A 17,453-nucleotide genomic window follows, 5' to 3' on the forward strand; every position below is an offset into this window, starting at 1 on the left:
TTGGGCGGGAGCGCGATCGTTAAAACAATTTTTAAGCTGAGTCCCATCCACCCTCTCTTTATAGAGGGTAAGGGGTTAGTTCGTATAACAGGATGGTTGAGGATGTATAAGGGTAAAGTTAGTTAAGGAATTATAAGTTATATGACATGTCGTGGCAGCCGTTGGCGGGCGGGGGGGGGGGGGGGGGGTGTCTTTGGAGGCAGATTTGATATATTGGATGGAAGGAAGCTTTGTTGGGGACAGCCTCACCTATATGACCACCCTTAAGTTTATAGTGGTTGGGTCTAGTGTGTGGGAGAAGGCCAGGGAAGGGATCTCGAGTGGCCTTAAAGGGGTTGTCCCGCAAAAGCAAGTGAAGTTAAACACTTCTGTATGGCCATATAAATGCACTTTGGGTCATTCCATGTCAGTTCAACCAACGCTCCCAGTCGACCATCTCATATTTCAATGAAACTTTGCACAAAGATAGACCCTGACCCTAAAATAAGATAGCCAGAATATTAGGCTTCAAGGTGCTTTGGTTCACGAGCTACAGGTCTTAATCTAGGGGGTTGTCATGTGATTACAGCGCGCAACCTGAAAAAAGTGGCCATTTCAATCCATTGCCAAGCCAGTTCCAATGACTCTAGAGCAATGAAACTTCACACACTAGGAGAACTTTTGGTGCTGAATCCAGCTAAGCTCCTCAGACTGCCACTCTTATCATCATTCTGCCACCATTGCATGTCAAAGTAGCTGAAAAATTCTATCGCGCAAAATAAAACTCATATTTTAAGCAGTAATAACTCATAATCAATGCAATCCAACTCGGCTCTGAATTTATCAATGTGTACTCCATAGAAATGTTTCTCATTATACACGTTATGGACCCAAAAGGATGCATAGCTCTTAAAATACAATGGGTCAAAAATGGCAAAAAACAGTTTTATGCAAATCTTTACCTTTTTTTCAGAGGCAAAAATCAGAATGTACTCCATTTTTTATTATTTTTATTTTTGCTCTATTTGAAAGAGAATTTTTTGCTCTACAAGATTTGATGTTTTTCATTTTGTTCCCAGACCTTCTAGATGGGAAATTTTTGTTTTGCGTTTTGTCATTAAGCTGCTTCATAGGATCTGTTGATCAGCCGGCATGCTACAGCTTGACATGGCATCCAGCAGTTGCGCTTCCTTTCTGCTCATTTTTCACTTCATCTTTGCTGGTGCACAATCAGTCACTTGTAAAAACCAATGAATATCTTTATAACATAATATCTAAAAATGGCATTCCGCTAGTTTATAATTAGACGCTGATAGCGAGATTGTGCTCTGCACTGAGTACACATGGTGGATAAGACGTCTTATCGTTTGGCATTAAGTCAAGTGTACTTTGATTTACTCTATGTTGCCGGGCAGCGTCGCTGTAGAAGGCCAACTAATTTGATGGGATAGGTGTGAGCAGGTGTCCTCTCTGGCTGACACTATTTATGGCGGCACTCTCTAACTGACACTATTTATGGGGTCATTCTGTCTGACACTATTTATGGGGGCACTCTGTGGATGACACTATTGTGGGGGCACTCTGGCTTACACTATTTATGGGGGCACTCTTTGGATGACACTATTGTGGGGGCACTCTTTGGATGACACTATTGTGGGGGCAGTCTGGCTTACACTATTTATGGGGGCACTCTTTGGATGACACTATTGTGGGGACACTCTGGCTTACACTAATTATGGGGGAACTATGGCTGACAATATTTATGGCGGCACTCTCTGACTGACACTATTTATGGGGTCATTCTGGCTGACACTTTATGGGGGCACTCTCTGGTTTACACTATTTATAGGGTCATTCTGTCTGACACTATTTATGGGGGCACTCTGTGGATGACACTATTGTGGGGGCACTCTGGCTGACACTATTTATGGGGGCACTCTTTGGATGACACTATTGTGGGGGCAGTCTGGCTTACACTATTTATGGGGGCACTCTTTGGATGACACTATTGTGGGGACACTCTGACTTACACTAATTATGGGGGAACTATGGCTGACACTATTTATGGCGGCACTCTCTGACTGACACTATTTATGGGGTCATTCTGGCTGACACTTTATGGGGGCACTCTCTGGTTTACACTGTTTATGGGGTCATTCTGTCTGACACTATTTATGGGGGCACTCTTTGGATGACACTATTTATGGAGACACTCTGGCTGATACTATTTATGAGGGCACTCTGTGGATGATACTGCTTGTGGGAACACTCTCTGGCTTACACTTTTTATGGGGACACTCTCTGGATGACACTATTGTGGGGTCACTCTCTGGCTAACACTATTGTGGGAGCACTCTGGCTTACACTATTTATGGGGGCACTCTTTGGATGACACTATGGTGGGGACACTCTGGCTTACACTATTTATTGGGACTCTCTGGCTGATACTATTTATGAGGGCACTCTGTGGATGACACTGCTTGTGGGAACACTCTCTGGCTTACACTATTTATGGGGGCACTCTGGCTTACACTATTTATGGGGGCACTCTGACTGACACTATTTATGGGGGCACTCTGACAGACACTATTTAGAGGGGTACTCTCTGGCTGACGCTACTTATGGGGGCACTCTTTGGCTGACACTACTTATGGGTGTACTCTATGGCTGACAATATTTTGGAGGGCACACTTTGGCTGACACTACTTATTGGGAACACTCTCTGGCTTACACTATTTATGGGGACACTGTGGATGACACTATTTGTGTAAACACTCTCTGGCTGACACTATTTATGGGGGCAATCTGGATGAGAATATTTGTGGGGGCACTCTGGCTGACACTATTTACGGGAGCACTCTCTGTCTTACACTATTTATGGGGACACTCTGTGGATGACACTATTTGTGGAAACACTCTCTTGCTGACACTATTTATGGGGGCACTCTCTGGATGACACTATTGATGGGGGCACTCTGGCTGACACTAATTATGGGGGCACTCTGGCTGACACTATTTATGGGGGCACTCTGGCTGACACTATTTCTGGCGGCACTCTCTGACTGACACTATTTATGGGGGCACTCTCTGGCTTACACTATTTATGGGGACACTCTGTGGATGACACTATTTGTGGAAACACTCTCTGGCTGACACTATTTATGGGGGCACTCTCTGGATGACACTATTGTGGGGGCACTCTGGCTGACACTATTTAGGGTGGCATTCTGGCTGACACTATTTATGGGGGCACTCTTTGGATGACGCTATTGTGGGGACACTCTGGCTTACACTATTTATTGGGACACTGGCTGAAACTATTTATGGGGAACTCTCTGGATGACACTATTGTGGGGACACTCTCTGGATGACACTATTTATGGGGGCACTCTGGCCTACACTATTTATGGGGACACTCTCTGGATGACACTGCTTGTGGGAACACTCTCTGGCTTACACTATTTATGTGGGCACTCTGGCTTACACTATTTATGGGGACACTCTGTGGATGACACTATTGTGGGGGCACTCTGGCTGACACTATTTATGGTGGCACTCTGGCTTACACTATTTATGGGGGCACTCTGACTGACACTATTTATAGGGGCACTTTGGCTGACACTATTTATAGGAGTACTCTCTGGCTGACGCTGCTTATGGGGGCACTCTCTGGCTGACACTATTAATGGGAGTACTCTCTGCCTGACACTACTTATGGGGGCACTCTTTGGCTGACACTACTTATGGGTGCACTCTATAGCTGATAATATTTTTTTTGGGGGGGGGGCACACTTTGGCTGACACTATTTATGGGGGCACTCTTTCTCTGACACTATTCACAGGGGCACTGTCTGGTTGACACTACTTATGGGGGAACTCTTTGGCTGACACATTTTATGGGAACACTCTCTGGCTTACACTATTTATGGGGACACTCTGTGGATGACACTATTTGTGGAAACACTCTCTGGCTGACACTATTTATGGGGGCACTCTCTGGATGACACTATTTGTGGGGGCACTCTGGCTGACACTATTTATGGTGGCACTCTCTGAGTGACACTATTTATGGGGTCATTCTGGCTGACCCCATTTAAGGGGGCAATCTCTGGCTTACACTATTTATGGGGGTACTCTCTGGATGACACTATGGATGGGGGCTCTCTGGCTGACACTAATTATGGGGGCACTCTCTGACTGACACTATTTATGGGGGCACTCTCTGGCTTACACTATTTATGGGGGCACTCTGTGGATGACACTACTTGCGGGAACACTCTCTGCCTTACACTAATTATGGGGGCACTCTGGCTGAAACTATTTATGGGGACACTCTCTGGATGACACTATTGTGGGGGCACTCTGGCTGACACTATTTATGGTGGCACTCTGGTTTACACTACTTATGGGGGAACGCTCTGGCTGACACTATTGATGGGAGTACTCTCTGGCTGACACTACTTATGGGTGCACTCTAAGGCTGACAATATATTGGGGGGCACACTTTGGCTGACACTATTTATGGGGGCACTCATTCTCTGACACTATTCATAGGGGCACTCTCTGGTTGACACTACTTGTGGGGGAACTCTTTGACTGACACTTTTTATAGGAACATTCTTTGGCTTACACTATTTATGGGGGCACTCTCTGGATGACACTATTTATGGGGGCATTCTGACTTACACTAATTATGGGGGAACTCTGACTGACACTATTTATGGGGGCACTCTGGCTAACACTATTTATGGCGGCACTCTCTGACTGACACTATTTATGGGGTCATTCTGGCTCACACTATTTATGGGGGCACTCTCTGGTTTACAATATTTATGGGGACACTCTGTGGATGACACTATTGTGGAAACACTCTCTGGCTGACATTTCTTATTGGGGCACTCTCTGGTTGACACTATTGTGGGGGCACTCTGGCTTGCACGATTTATGGGGTCATTCTGGCTGACACTATTTTTGGGGGCACTCTCTGGATGACACTATTGTGGGGCACTCTGGCTTACACTATTTATGAGGTCGATCTGGCTGACACTATTTATGGGGGCACTCTTTGGATGACACTGTTGTGGGGACATTCTGGCTAACACTATTTATGGGGACAGTCTGGCTGATAGTATTTATGGGGGCACTCTGTGGATGACACTGCTTGTGGGAACACTCCCTGGATTACACTATTTATGGGGGCACTCTGGCTTACACTATTTATTGGGACACTCTCTGGATGACACTATTGTGGGGGCACTCTCTGGATGACACTATTTGTTTGGGCACTCTGACTTACACTATTTATGGGGGCACTCTGGCTTACACTATTTATTGGGACACTCTCTGGATGACACTATTGTGGGGGCACTCTCTGGATGTCACTATTTGTTTGGGCACTCTGACTTACACTATTTATGGGGGCACTCTGGCTTACACTATTTATGGGGGCACTTTGGCTTACACTATTTATATGGACACTCTCTGGATGACACTATTGTGAGGGCACTCTGGCTGACACTATTTATGGGGGCATTCTGGCTGACACGATTTATGGGGGCACTCTGACTGACACTATTTATGGGGGCACACTGGCTGATACTGTTTATAGGAGTACTCTCTGGCTGACGCTAGTTATGGGGGCTCTCTCTGGCTGACTCTATTTATCGGCGTACTCTCTGGCTGACACTACTTATGGGGGCACTCTTTGACTGACACTACTTATGGGTGCACTCTATTACTGTCAATATTTTGGGGGGCACACTTTGGCTGACACTGCTTATTGGGAACACTCTCTGGCTTACACTATTTATGGGGACACTGTGGATGACACTATTTATGGAAACACTCTCTGGCTGACACTATTTATGGGGTCATTCTGGATGACAATATTTGTGGGGGCACTCTGGCAGACTATTTATGGGGGCACTCTCTAGCTTACACTATTTATGGGGACACTCTGTGGATGACACTATTTGTGGAAACACTCTCTGGCTGACACTATTTATGGGGGCACTCTCTGGATGAAACTATTGATGGGGGCACTCTGGCTTACACCAATTATGGGGGCACTCTGGCTGACACTATTTCTGGCAGCACTCTCTGACTGACACTATTTATTGGGGCACTCTCTGGCTTACAATATTTATGGGGACACTCTGTTGATGACAGTATTTGTGGAAACACTATATGGCTGACACTATTTATGGGGGCACTCTCTGGATGACACTATTTGTGGGGGCACTCTGACTTACACTATTTATGGGGGCACTCTCTGGATGACACTATTGTGGGGGCACTCTAGCTTACACTATTTATGGTGGCACTCTAGCTGATACTATTTATGGGGGCACTCTTTTGATGACACTGCTCGTGGGAACACTCTCTGGCTTACACTATTTATTGGGGCACTCTGACTGACACTATTTATAGGAGTACTCTCTGGCTGACGCTACTTATGGGGGCACTCTCTGGCTGACACTATTAATGGCAGTACTCTCTGGCTGACACTACTTATGGGGGCACTCTTTGGCTGACACTACTTTTGGGTGCACTCTATGGCTGCAATATTTTGGGGGACACACTTTGGCTGACACTCTTTATGGGGGCACTCTTTCTCTGACACTATTCATAGGGGCACTCTCTGGTTGACACTACTTATGGGGGCACTCTCTGGTTGACACTACTAATGGGGGCACTCTCTGGATGACACTATGGATGGGGGCACTCTGGCTGACACTAATTATGGGGGCACTCTGGCTGACACTATTTCTGGCGGCACTCTCTGACTGACACTATTTATGGGGGCACTCTCTGGCTTACACTATTTATGGGGACACTCTGTTGATGACACTATTTGTGGAAACGCTCTCTGTCTGACACTATTTATGGGGGCACTCTGTGGATGACACTGCTTGCGGGAACACTCTCTGCCTTACACTAATTATGGGGGCACTCTCTGGATGACACTATTGTGGGGGCACTCTGGCTGACACTATTTATGGTGGCACTCTGGTTTACACTATTTATGGGGGCACTCTGGCTGACACTATTTATGAGGGCACTCTGACTGACACTATTTATAGGGGCACTCCGGCTGACACTATTTATAGGAGTGCTCTCTGGCTGACACTACTTATGGCGGAACGCTCTGGCTGATACTATTGATGGGAGTACTCTCTGGCTGACACTACTTATGGGTGCACTCTATGGCTGACAATATTTTGCGGGGCACACTTTGACTGACACTTTTTATAGGAACACTCTTTGGCTTACACTATTTATGGGGGCACTCTCTGGATGACACTATTTATGGGGGCATTCTGACTTACACTAATTATGGGAGAACTCTGACTAACACTATTTATGGGGGCACTCTGGCTAACACTATTTATGGCGGCACTCTCTGACTGACACTATTTATGGGGGCACTCTGGCCAACACTATTTATGGGGGCACTCTGACTGACACTATTTCTGGCGGCACTCTCTGGCCGACACTATTTATGGGGGCACTCTCTGGTTTACAATATTTATGGGGACACTCTGTGGATGACACTATTGTGGAAACACTCTCTGGCTGACATTTCTTATTGGGGCACTCTCTGGTTGACACTATTGTGGGGGCACTCTGGTTGACACTATTGTGGGAGCACTCTGGCTTACACTATTTATGGGGTCATTCTGGCTGACACTATTTATGGGGGCACTCTCTGGATGACACTATTGTAGGGCACTCTGGCTTACACTATTTATGGAGGCACTCTTTGGATGACACTGTTGTGGGGACATTCTGGCTTACACTATTTATGGGGACAGTCTGGCTGATAGTATTTATGGGGGCACTCTGTGGATGACACTGCTTGTGGGAACACTCTCTGGCTTACACTATTTATGGGGGCACTCTGGCTTACACTATTTATGGGGACACTCTCTGGATGACACTATTGTGAGGGCACTCTGGCTGACACAATTTATGGGGGCACTCTGACTTACACTATTTATGGGGGCACACTGGCTGATACTGTTTATAGGAGTACTCTCTGGCTGACGCTAGTTATGGGGGCTCTCTCTGGCTGACTCTATTTATCGGCGTACTCTCTGGCTGACACTACTTATGGGGGCACTCTTTGACTGACACTACTTATGGGTGCACTCTATTACTGTCAATATTTTGGGGGGCACACTTTGGCTGACACTGCTTATTGGGAACACTCTCTGGCTTACACTATTTATGGGGACACTGTGGATGACACTATTTATGGGGTCATTCTGGATGACAATATTTGTGGGGTCATTCTGGTTGACACCATTTATGGGGGCACTCTCTGGCTTACACTATTTATGGGGACACTCTGTGGACGACACTATTTGTGGAAACACTCTCTGGCTGACACTATTTATGGGGGCACTCTCTGGATGAAACTATTGATGGGGGCACTCGGGCTTACACCAATTATGGGGGCGCTCTGGCTGACACTATTTATGGGGGCACTCTGGCTGACACTATTTCTGGCAGCACTCTCTGACTGACACTATTTATTGGGGCACTCTCTGGCTTACAATATTTATGGGGACACTCTGTTGATGACAGTATTTGTGGAAACACTATATGGCTGACACTATTTATGGGGGCACTCTCTGGATGACACTATTTGTGGGGGCACTCTGACTTACACTGTTTATGGGGGCACTCTCTGGATGACACTATTTGTGGGGGCACTCTGACTTACACTATTTATGGGGGCACTCTCTGGATGACACTATTGTGGGGGCACTCTGGCTTACACTATTTATGGTGGCACTCTGGCTGATACCATTTATGGGGGCACTCTTTCGATGACACTGCTCGTGGGAACACTCTCTGGCTTACACTATTTATTGGGGCACTCTGACTGACACTATTTATAGGAGTACTCTCTGGCTGACGCTACTTATGGGGGTACTCTCTGGCTGACACTATTAATGGCAGTACTCTCTGGCTGACACTACTTATGGGGGCACTCTTTGGCTGACACTACTTTTGGGTGCACTCTATGGCTGCAATATTTTGGGGGACACACTTTGGCTGACACTCTTTATGGGGGCACTCTTTCTCTGACACTATTCATAGGGGCACTCTCTGGTTAACACTACTAATGGGGGCACTCTCTGGATGACACTATGGATGGGGGCACTCTCTAGCTTACACTATTTATGGGGACACTCTGTGGATGACACTATTTCTGGCAGCACTCTCTGACTGACACTATTTATTGGGGCACTCTCTGGCTTACAATATTTATGGGGACACTCTGTTGATGACAGTATTTGTGGAAACACTATATGGCTGACACTATTTATGGGGGCACTCTCTGGATGACACTATTTGTGGGGGCACTCTGACTTACACTATTTATGGGGGCACTCTCTGGATGACACTATTGTGGGGGCACTCTGGCTTACACTATTTATGGTGGCACTCTGGCTGATACTATTTATGGGGGCACTCTTTTGATGACACTGCTCGTGGGAACACTCTCTGGCTTACACTATTTATAGGAGTGCTCTCTGGCTGACACTACTTATGGCGGAACGCTCTGGCTGACACTATTGATGGGAGTACTCTCTGGCTGACACTACTTATGGGTGCACTCTATGGCTGACAATATTTTGGGGGGCACACTTTGGCTGACACTATTTATGGGGCCACTCTTTCTCTGACACTATTCATAGGGGCACTCTCTGGTTGACACTACTTATGGGGGAACTCTTTGACTGACACTTTTTATAGGAACACTCTTTGGCTTACACTATTTATGGGGGCACTCTCTGGATGACACGATTTATGGGGGCATTCTGACTTACACTAATTATGGGGGAACTCTGACTGACACTATTTATGGGGGCACTCTGGCTAACACTATTTATGGCGGCACTCTCTGGTTTACAATATTTATGGGGACACTCTGTGGATGACACTATTGTGGAAACACTCTCTGGCTGACATTTCTTATTGGGGCACTCTCTGGTTGACACTATTGTGGGGGCACTCTGGCTTACACTATTTATGGGGTCATTCTGGCTGACACTATTTATGGGGGCACTCTCTGGATGACACTATTGTGGGGCACTCTGGCTTACACTATTTATGAGGTCGATCTGGCTGACACTATTTATTGGGGCACTCTTTGGATGACACTGTTGTGGGGACATTCTGGCTTACTCTATTTATGGGGACAGTCTGGCTGATAGTATTTATGGGGGCACTCTGTGGATGACACTGCTTGTGGGAACACTCTCTGGCTTACACTATTTATGGGGGCACTCTGGCTTACACTATTTATGGGGACACTCTCTGGATGACACTATTGTGGGGGCACTCTCTGGATGACACTATTTGTTTGGGCACTCTGACTTACACTATTTATGGAGGCACTCTGGCTTACACTATTTATGGGGGCACTTTGGCTTACACTATTTATATGGACACTCTCTGGATGACACTATTGTGAGGGCACTCTGGCTGACACTATTTATGGGGGCACTCTGACTGACACTATTTATGGGGGCACACAGGCTGATACTGTTTATAGGAGTACTCTCTGGCTGACGCTAGTTATGGGGGCTCTCTCTGGCTGACTCTATTTATCGGCGTACTCTCTGGCTGACACTACTTATGGGGGCAATCTTTGACTGACACTACTTATGGGTGCACTCTATTACTGTCAATATTTTGGGGGGCACACTTTGGCTGACACTGCTTATTGGGAACACTCTCTGGCTTACACTATTTATGGGGACACTGTGGATGACACTATTTATGGAAAAACTCTCTGGCTGACACTATTTATGGGGTCATTCTGGATGACAATATTTGTGGCGGCACTCTCTAGCTTACACTATTTATGGGGACACTCTGTGGATGACACTATTTGTGGAAACACTCTCTGGCTGACACTATTTATGGGGGCACTCTCTGGATGAAACTATTGATGGGGGCACTCGGGCTTACACCAATTATGGGGGCGCTCTGGCTGACACTATTTATGGGGTCATTCTGGCTGACACTATTTATTGGGGCACTCTCTGGCTTACAATATTTATGGGGACACTCTGTTGATGACAGTATTTGTGGAAACACTATATGGCTGACACTATTTATGGGGGCACTCTCTGGATGACACTATTTGTGGGGGCACTCTGACTTACACTATTTATGGGGGCACTCTCTGGATGACACTATTTGTGGGGGCACTCTGACTTACACTATTTATGGGGGCACTCTCTGGATGACACTATTGTGGGGGCACTCTGGCTTACACTATTTATGGGGGCACTCTTTCGATGACACTGCTTGTGGGAACACTCTCTGGCTTACACTATTTATTGGGGCACTCTGACTGACACTATTTATAGGAGTACTCTCTGGCTGACGCTACTTATGGGGGCGCTCTCTGGCTGACTCTATTAATGGCAGTACTCTCTGGCTGACACTACTTATGGGGGCACTCTTTGGCTGACACTACTTTTGGGTGCACTCTATGGCTGCAATATTTTGGGGGACACACTTTGGCTGACACTCTTTATGGGGGCACTCTTTCTCTGACACTATTCATAGGGGCACTCTCTGGTTAACAATACTAATGGGGGCACTCTCTGGATGACACTATGGATGGGGGCACTCTGGCTGACACTAATTATGGGGGCACTCTGGCTGACACTATTTCTGGCGGCACTCTCTGACTGACACTATTTATGGGGGCACTCTCTGGCTTACACTATTTATGGGGACACTCTGTTGATGACACTATTTGTGGAAACACTCTCTGTCTGACACTATTTATGGGGGCACTCTGTTGATGACACTGCTTGCGGGAACACTCTCTGCCTTACACTAATTATGGGGGCACTCTGACTTACACTATTTATGAGGACACTCTCTGGATGACACTATTGTGGGGGCACTCTCTGGATGACACTATTGTGGGGGCACTCTGGCTTACACTATTTATGGGGGCACTCTGGCTTACACTATTTATGGGGACACTCTCTGGATGACACTATTGTGGGGGCACTCTGGCTGACACTATTTATGGGGGCACTCTGGCTTACACTATTTATTGAGGCACTCTGACTGACACTATTTATGGGGGCACTCTGACTGACACTATTTATAGGGGCACTCTGACTGACACTATTCATAGGGGCACTCTGGCTGACACTATTTATAGGAGTACTCTCTGTCTGACGCTACTTATGGGGGCACTCTCTGGGAGACATTATTTATGGGGGCACTCTGCCTGACACTATTTATGGGGCCACTCTAGTTGACGCTATTTATGGGGGCACTTTGGCTGACGCTACTTATGGGGCACTCTCTGACAGACACTATTTATGAGGGCACTCTCTAGCTGTGGCTATTTATGTGAGTACTCTCTGGCTGACGGTACTAATTGGGACACTCTCTGGCTGACGCTATTTATGGGAGTACTCTCTGGCTGACATTATTTGTAGGGACACTCTCTGGCTGACACTATTTATGGGGGCACTCTCTGGCTGCTACTACCTATGGGGGCACTCTTTGGCTGACGCTATTAATGGGAGTATCTATGGCTGACACTATTTATAGGAGTACTCTCTGGCTGACGCTACTTATGGGGGCACTCTCTGGATGACACTATTTGTGGGGGCACTCTGGCTGACACTATTTAGGGCGGCACTCTTTGACTGACACTATTTATGGGGGTACTTCTGGATGACACTATTTATGGGGGCACTCTGACTTACACTATTTATGGGGCACTCTCTGGATGACACTATTGTGGGGGCACTCTGGCTGACACTATTTATGGGGGCACTCTTTGGATGACACTATTGTGGGGACACTCTGGCTTACACTATTTATTGGGACACTCTGGCTGATACTATTTATGGGGGCACTCTGTGGATGATACTGCTTGTGGGAACACTCTCCGGCTTACACTATTTATGGGGGCACTCTGGCTTACACTATTTATGGGGACATTCTCTGGATGACACTTTTGTGGGGGCACTCTGGCTAACACTATTTATGGGGGCACCCTGGCTGACACTATTTATGGGGTCACTCTGGCTTACACTATTTATTGGGGCACTCTGACTGACAATATTTATGGGGGCACTCTGACTGACACTTTTTATAGGGGCACTCTGGCTGACACTATTTCTGGCGGCACTCTCTGACTGACACTATTTATGGGGGCACTCTCTGGCTTACACTATTTATGGGGATACTCTGTGGATGACACTATTTGTGGAAACACTCTCTGGCTGACACTATTTATGGGGGCACTCTGTGGATGACACTGCTTGTGGGAACACTCTCTGCCTTACACTAATTATGGGGGCACTCTGGCTTACACTATTTATGGGGACACTCTCTGGATGACACTATTGTGGGGGCACTCTGGTTGACACTATTTATGGTGGCACTCTGGTTTACACTATTTATGGGGGCACTCTGACTGACACTATTTATGAGGGCACTGTGGCTGACACTACTTATGGGTGCACTCTATGGCTGACAATATTTTGGGGGGCACACTTTGGCTGACACTATTTATGGGGGCACTCTTTCTCTGACACTATTCATAGGGGCACTCTCTGGTTGACACTACTTATGGGGGAACTCTTTGACTGACACTTTTTATAGGAACACTCTTTGGCTTATACTATTTATGGGGGCACTCTCTGGATGAAAGTATTGATGGGGGCACTCTGGCTTACACCAATTATGGGGGCACTCTGGCTGACTCTATTTATGGGGGCACTCTGGCTGACACTATTTCTGGTAGCACTCTCTGACTGACACGTTTTATTGGGGCACTCTCTGGCTTACACTATTCATGGGGACACTCTGTGGATGAGAGTATTTGTGGAAACACTCACTGGCTGACACTATTTATGGGGGCACTCTCTGGATGACACTATTTGTGGGGGAACTCTGGCTTACACTATTTATGGTGGCACTCTGGCTGACACTATTTATGGGGGCACTCTTTCGATGACACTGCTTGTGGGAACACTCTCTGGCTTACACTATTTATGGGGGCACTCTGGCTTACACTATTTATAGGGGCACTCTGACTGACATTATTTATAGGAGTACTCTCTGGCTGACGCTACTTATGGGGGCACTCTCTGACTGACACTATTTATGGGGGCACTCTGACTGACACTATTTATAGGAGTACTCTCTGGCTGACGCTACTTATGGGGGCACTCTTTGGCTGACACTACTTATGGGTGCACTCTTTCTCTGACACTATTCATAGGGGCACTCTCCGGTTGACACTACTTATGGGGGAACTCTTTGGGTAACACTTTTCATGGGAACACTCTCTGGCTTACAATATTTATGGGGACACTCTGTGGATGACACTATTTGTGAAAACACTCTCTGGCTGACTATATTTATGGGGGCACTCTGGCTGACACTATTTATGGTGGCACTCTCTGACTGACACTATTTATGGGGGCACTCTGTGCATGACACTATTTGTGGAAACACTCTCTGGTAACACTATTTATGGGGGCACTCTGACTGACACTATTGATGTGGGCACTCTGACTGACACTATTTATAGGGGCACTCTGGCTGACACTATTTATGGGGGCACTCTTTGGATGACACTATTGTGGGGAGACTCTGGCTTACACTATTTATTGGGACTCTCTGGCTGATCCTATTTATGGGGGCACTCTGTGGATGACACTGCTTGTGGGAACACTCTCTGGCTTACACTATTTATGGGGGCACTCTGGCTTACACTGTTTATGGGGACACTCTCTGGATGACACTATTGTGGGGGCACTCTGGCTGACACTATTTATGGGGGCACTCTGACTGACACTATTTATATGGGCACTCTGTCTGACGCTACTTATAGAGGCACTCTCTGGCAGACATTATTTATGGGGGCACTCTGGCTTACACTAATTATGGGGGAACTGTGGCTGACACTATTTATGGGGGCACTCTCTGACTGACACTATTTATTGGGGCACTCTCTGGATGACACTATTGTGGGGGCACTCTGGCTTACACTATTTATGGGGGTACTCTTTGGATGACACTATGGTGGGGACACTCTGGCTTACACTATTTATTGGGACACTCTGGCTGATACTATTTATGGGGGCACTCTGTGGATGACACTGCTTGTGGGAACACTCTCTGGCTTACAGAATTTATGGGGGCACTCTGGCTTACACTATTTATGGGGACACTCTCTGGATGACACTATGGTGGGGGCACTCTGGCTGACACTATTTATGGTGGCACTCTGACTGACACTATTTATGAGGGCACTCTGACTGACACTATTTATAGGAGTGCTCTCTGCCTGACGCTACTTATGGGGGCACTCTCTGGCTGACACTATTGTTAGGAGTACTCTCTGGCTGACACTACCTATGGGGGCACTCCTTGGCTGACAATATTTAAGGGGCACACTTTGGCTGACACTTTTTATGGGGGCACTCTTTCTCTGACACTATTCATAGGGGCACTCTCTGGTTGACACTACTTATGGGGGAACTCTTTGGATGACACTTTTTATGGGAACACTCTCTGGCTTACACTATTTGTGGGGACACTCTCTGGATGACACTATTTATGGGGACATTCTGGCTGACACTATTTATGGTGGCACTCTCTGACTGACACTATTTATGGGGTCATTCTGGCTGAGACTATTTACGGGGGCACTCTCTGGTTTACACTATTTATGGGGACACTCTGTCGATGACACGTTTTGTGGAAACACTCTCTGGCTGACACTATTTATGGGGGCACTCTCTGGATGACACTATTTATGGGGGCACTCTCTGGATGACACTATTGTGGGGGCGCTCTCTGGATGACACTATTTATGCGGGCACTCTGGCTGACACTATTTATGGGGGCACTCTTTGGATGACACTATTGTGGGGACACTCTGGCTTACACTATTTATTGGGACTCTCTGGCTGATACAATTTATGGGGGCACTCTCTGGATGACACTATTGTGCGGGCACTCTGGCTGACACTTTATGGGGGCACTCTGACTGATACTATTTATGGGGGCACTCTGACTGACACTATTTATACGGGCACTCTGGCTGACACTATTTATAGGAGTACTCTCTGTCTGACGCTACTTATGGGGGCACTCTCTGGCAGACATTATTTATGGGGGCACTCTGGCTGACACTATTTATGGGGCCACTCTAGTTGACGCTATTTATGGGGGCACTCTGGCTAACGCTACTTATGGGGGCACTCTCTGACAGACACTATTTATGATGGCAGTCTGGCTGACACTATTTATGGGGGCTCTCTAGTTGAGTCTATTTATCTGAGTACTCTCTGGCTGACGGTACTAATGGGGGCACTCTCTGGGTGACGCTATTTATGGGAGTACTCTCTGGCTAGCGCTACTTATGGGGGCACTCTCTGGCTGACATTATTTGTAGGGACACTCTCTGGCTGACACTATTTATGGGGGCACTCTCTAGCTGACATTATTTGTAGGGACACACTCTGGCTGACGCTATTTATGGGGGCACTCTATGGCTGACACTATTTATAGGAGTACTCTCTGGCTGACACTATTTATGGGGGCACTCTCTGGCTGACACTATTTATGGGGGCACTCTTTGGCTGACGCTACTTATGGGGGCACTCTCTGGCTGACATTTGTAGGGACACTCTTTGACTGATACTACTTATGGGGGAACTCTTTGGCTGACACTTTTTATGGGAACACTCTCTGGCTTACACTGTTTATGGGGACACTCTGTGGATGACACTATTTGCGGGGGCATTCTGGCTGACACTATTTAGGGCGGCACTCTTTGACTGACACTATTTATGAGGCCGCTCTCTGGATTACACTATTTATGGGGACACTCTGTGGATGACACTATTTGTGGAAACACTCTCTGGCTGACACTATTTATGGGGGCACTCTGGCTGATACTATTTATGGGGGCACTCTGTGGATGACACTGCTTGTGGGAACGCTCTCTGGCTTACACTATTTATGGGGGCACTCTGGCTTGCACTATTTATGGGGAGACTCTCTGGATGACACTATTTATGGGGGCACTCAGGCTGACACTATTTATGGGGGCACTCTGGCTGACACTATTTATGGGGGCACTCTGGCTGACACTATTTATGGGGACACTCTGACTGACACTATTTATAGGAGTACTCTCTGGCCGATGCTGCTTATGGGGGCACTCTCTGGCTGACACTACTTATGGGGGCACTCTTTGGCTGACACTACTTATGGGTGCACTCTATGGCTGACAATATTTTGGGTGGCACACTTTGGCTGACACTACTTATTGGGGCACTCTCTGTCTGACACTATTTATGGTGGCACTCCCTGGCTGACACTATTTATGGGGACACTCTGTGGATGACACTATTTGTGGAAGCACTCTCTGGATGACACTATTTATGGGG

Source organism: Eleutherodactylus coqui, chromosome 10 (genome assembly GCF_035609145.1).
Source record: "Eleutherodactylus coqui strain aEleCoq1 chromosome 10, aEleCoq1.hap1, whole genome shotgun sequence".
NCBI classification, from domain to species: Eukaryota; Metazoa; Chordata; class Amphibia; order Anura; family Eleutherodactylidae; genus Eleutherodactylus; species Eleutherodactylus coqui.